Below are 5,135 nucleotides of genomic sequence, written 5' to 3'. Positions count from 1 at the left end.
GATTCTCTCCTCGATCTCTTGTAATCTGTTGGAAATGCTTGCTTCTGTGACTCCTGATTTCTTTTTTTGGTGTTCTGACTCTAGGGTTATCTCTTTTTGCGCTTTATTTATTGTGTCAATTTCTGTTTTAATTTCCCTCTTCCATTCCTTTATTTCTTTGGTTCTGTTTTCCTCTTGTTCTTTGATTTCTTTGAGTGTTTTTTTTTTTTTGTTTCTTCTTTAAAAGCTTCTGAATCTTTTTGCTTTTCCTCTCTTTCTTGTTTAAGTAACTCTATTAGCGTCTTGAGGCATGATTTCAGGTCTGTGTCTTCTTTCTCTGGAGTGTTTGGAATTCCGATGTTTGCTACTATCGGAGAGCTGGGTTCTGGTGTTGCTAGATTGTCTTGGTTTCCTTGTGATATACTCTTTCTCTTTCCTATTGCCATTTTGTTGTCAGTGATATGTTCTTGCCTTTCTCTTGTATCTGGTCTGTTTCCCTGGTACACTTTCCTTGTGCACTCCGCAGATATCTCTCTACTCCCCGGCAGCCCAGGTTCCGGGTGGTAGCTGGGCCAGGCTCTGCTCTGTGTCCTGAAGTCGCCTCCGGGTGGTAACAGACGTTCCTAAGATCTGTTCCTGGTCACAGATGCTCCGCCTCTCTGAGCCACCTTTCTGGCTGGAAGGTGGGCCAGGCTCTGCTCTGCGTCCTGAAGTTGTCTCCGGGTGGGAATAGAAGTTCCTAAGATCTGTTCCCGGTCACTGGATCAGGGAGGACAGGGCAGGTCAGGGCAGGGGGTGCCCTTTCCGTGTGCACTCCGCAGAGATCCCTCTGCTCCCCAGCAGCCTAGGTCTCCAACTCACCAGTTGCTCAGCCTGTACGAGCCGCCTTTCCTGCTGGCAGTTGGGCCAGGCTCTGCTCTGTGTCCTGAAGTCGTCTCCGGGTGGGAACAGAAGTTCCTAAGATCTGTTCCTGGTCACTGGATCGAAAAGGACAGGGCAGGTCAGGGCAGGGGGTGCCCTTTCTGTGTGCACTCCGCAGAGATCCCTCTTCTCCCCAGCAGCCTAGGTCTCCCACTCACCAGTTGCTCACCCTGTATGAGCCGCCTTTCTGGCTGGCAGTTGGGCCAGGCTCTGCTCTGTGTCCTGAAGTCGTCTCCGGGTGGGAACAGAAGTTTCTAAGATCTGTTCCCGGTCACAGTTGCTCAGCCTGTACGAGCCGCCTTTCTGGCTGGCAGTTGGGCCAGGCTCCGCTCTGTGTCCTGAAGTCGTCTCCTGGTGGGAACAGAAGTTCCTAAGATCTGTTCCCGGTCACAGTTGCTCAGCCTGTATGAGCCGCCTTTCCGGCTGGCAGTTGGGCCAGGCTCCGCTCTGCGTCTTGAAGTCGTCTCCGGGTGGGAACAGAAGTTCCTAAGATCTGTTCCCGGTCACTGGATCGGGGAGGACAGGGCAGGTCAGGGCAGGGGGTGCCCTTTCCGTGTGCACTCCGCAGAGCTGTTTATTTCTCGATAAACAATACTTTCCTTATCAACTAGTCTTGCTAAATCACTGAAACTCCATCCATACTAAGTAAGAATATTTGGGAAGTGATGAAGACAGAAATATATAAAACATTAGCACAAAGTAAAATCAGTAGGATCCAAACCTGCATGACTTTGCAGGACAATGATACAAAAAAGAAAAAAAAAAACATTTAAAGGCATAAATTTAGAGGTATAATTTTTTTTTCATAAAAGAGCATACTTACAGAGACTAAAAAGATCAACAACTCAACCTAAACTATTATGTCTAGAAATTTTTATCACTAATTTTTATAAATTTTAAAGAACATGAATCAGGCTGGGGTATATCTCAGTGGGAGAAGACCTGCCTAGCACTCTGAAGGCTGTGAGTTCATTCCCTTGCATCAAGAAAATAAAGTGAATGTTCATTTGAAAAATTAGGACAGTGGCTGCTCTTAGAGCACACAAAGTGCTCTTTAAGTGCTCTTAAAGCCATGTTTGGTTAACGGTGAGAGGACAACATACTACAGGCCTGATCTTAGGTCCTTAGGACTTTAGAACCTTAGGAACATTATTCATTTCAGGAACTGACCATAAAATCTCACTAAGTCATTAGTTCTAGGAGGTAGGAAATAAGTCACCAGTTCCAGGTACAGATCATAATGTCCAGGAACAAGGCCATAATGTTTCTCATCTAAAGAATAGTCTGGAAATAGCCACAGAATTGAGAAAATATATTATATCAGGATGGCCTATCTCTGCTGGGCAGCCAAATATGGTCTGGGTATCTCATCCTGTAGTTAAATGTAAGTAACACAGGAATACAGTGTATTGAGCACATGGACACAAACCATTCAGACACTGAATTATGTAACATCCCCAATACCTACCAGTGAAGTTTTAGATCATCTATCTGTAACTAAATTTCCCTTAGTTTCCTATAAATAGGCCTGTCTGGGGTTGTTGAAACTTTTGTAAATGGCTGACTGATGCGTATAGGAATTTTTGCTTTCATAAAATAAAATCATGATTGCCAATTGTGTATGTGAGTGGTAGTATCTATGCAGAGCTTTCAGAATTAACAAAAGTAACATGTGGAGTGTCTTCATTGTTTGGCATGGAGGCAATTCTTATTTCTCAGTGTCTTTGACTTCCTCATATCAAACTGAGAATATGTTACTTTTTCTACCTTCCAAAATTGCTTTAACCACAATATTAAAGCTTAACATATTTTTTGATCCTGTAGTTCCTACATAGCTGGTTTGTCTTCTAACACTTCTTTTCCAAAGAAAGTTTTCTTTGTTGACTTGCAAGTCACATTGCCCTGTAGCAGAAGTCCTTGTATCCTGGTGCCTGTGTAGGGATATCCTACACTGCATATAACCATTTCACACTCACAGTGTCACCTTACACATTTCCCCCCATATAACATTGCCATTTATCAATTGAACAGCTATTGACTTAGGGTGATTGTAAAATGAAAAATGTCCAAAGTCTTTACCACCATGGGATATGTATTTAGTGAGCATTACTTGCAACTGCTTCCTCGTGGTTGTAGTAATAAACTAAAGCGACACTCATCCCTGGAACAGTTCTGTTTGCTTCCTCTACCAAACAACATATTGTTGACCACCAACCAGATGTTAGTAAATAAAAAAACAGAAATAGTAAACAGCTTGCCACACTTGAAACAGACAGCTAGAAACCAGGGAAGATAAGCAGTGAAAGTCCTAAATATTCAGAACACTTCTGACAGATCAAGTAAAGGGACGTTTAAAAAGAAAATCTACAAAAAATTTGTTTCTGTGGACATAGGTAAAGCATTCAAACATAAAAGGAAACAAGTCTAAACTGTATTTTTAAAAAGACATATTTGGAGTTTGCCCTAGTCGATTAAAGAACCAACAACACCACTCATCTTTCAAAGTGAGTAGCTTATCTTCTTATGTTTTTTTTTTGGTTTTGAATTTAGGCTTTAATGGCTGAGCCATCTCTACATCATAACAGCATATTTTCTATTCAGTGTTTAAGTCTATTTCATTTAAAGACTAAGTAAAGTCAGGAGTAAAATATATCTTAAATTACTTACAGTTAGTATTTAAGCAGAAGCAGTATGTGTCTGTCAGGATAGAAAGCAGAATAAATGCACATTTTGCTTCTGAGAATGTTTTACCAAGGTCTTCCTTCAGGTTAGTGAGTTCCCTGATCCAAGGTTAACTGGCAGCATAGGACTCCACCCACTGTCACCCCATCCTGGGGTCATGAAAGAATATTGACGTTCTTCTCAGAATCATTTTTTCGGTATTACCATATTGTATTATGATTAGTAAGATTACTTTTCACAGTATTGGTGGCAAGTAAGTTTAAAATCAGGGTTGAATTTCTGTCCAACCAATTTCTGTGTACAATGGAGAAAAGTGTATATGGGTTGAATTAATTCTCAAAGTTGGAGGAAAGTACCTGAAGCACATACTTCTTGAAGATCTTCCTATACTAGAGAAAGAACAGTTCACTATCCTCATGTCTTTTGAGACTTAAGGAGACCACTGATGATGGCCAGTAGCTTCTGGCAACCTTTTCTAGTAGAAATTCAAACGTTCTATGAACAGGTAATAGGAGGCTTTGAATTCTATAAAAAGATAGAAATATCCTCAGAGGATCCTTCTTTGTAAATAAAAGAGAAAAAATAAATAAAGAGATACTGATATTGTTTTAGTAACTATAATCACTACCATTCATAGATGATTACTAGGAATTATGTCAAATATGCAGTGTGTAATGAAATAAAGATTCCATAACCTGCCCACAGAGAGTTGATTACCAAGGAGCTCTCTCACTCCTAAGCCCACAGGTGATACTCCACTTTCTCTCCACTGACAGTCTAAAGAGAGACCCACCAGAAACTAACAGGGCACCAGAATTGTGGTGCTGCCTGGGACTGGACACTTCTGGTCTCCATCTACACTCAGAGGTAGAGACATTCCACTGCCACTGGGACTTATAACCTGCCTGCAGAAAGCTGATCACCCAGAGGCACTGTCACCCCTATGCCCACAGGCACACAGGCCTACTGGAGGGACAAGTTCCAATTAGAGACAGCAAGACCAACAAACATCACAGAACACAAGGTGGCAAGAGGCAAGCACAAGAACCTAAGGAACAGAAACCAAGAAATAGAATAAAAAAGTCTTGTAACCAAATAAAAGCCAAGGACCAGATGGGTTAAGTGCAGAATTCTGTCAGACCTTCATAGAAGACCTAATATCAATACTCTCCAATCTTTTCCACATAATAGAAAAAGAAGGAACACTGCCCAATGTATTCTCTGAAACCACAATTATTCTTATACCTAAACCACAAAAAGACCCTACAAATAAAGAGAACTTCAGATCCATTTTCTTCATGAATATCAATACAAAAATACTCAATAAAATTCTTGAAAACTGAATCCAAGAACACTTCAAAATGATGATCAAGTAGGCTTCATCCAAGTGATGCAGGGATGGTCCCATATATAGAAATCCTTCAATGTAATACAATGTAATACATATAAACAAACTCAAAAAAAGAAAAGAAAAGAAATGATTATCTCATTAGATGCTTAAAAAGCATTTGAAAAGTAATTTTTTAATCAAAAAAGACAGGAAAGACCACTTT

This window comes from Micromys minutus, assembly GCF_963924665.1.
Source record: "Micromys minutus genome assembly, chromosome: 5".
Taxonomy (NCBI): domain Eukaryota; kingdom Metazoa; phylum Chordata; class Mammalia; order Rodentia; family Muridae; genus Micromys; species Micromys minutus.
The sequence above is the reverse complement of the archived record's forward strand: the minus strand, read 5'-3'. Positions refer to the sequence as shown.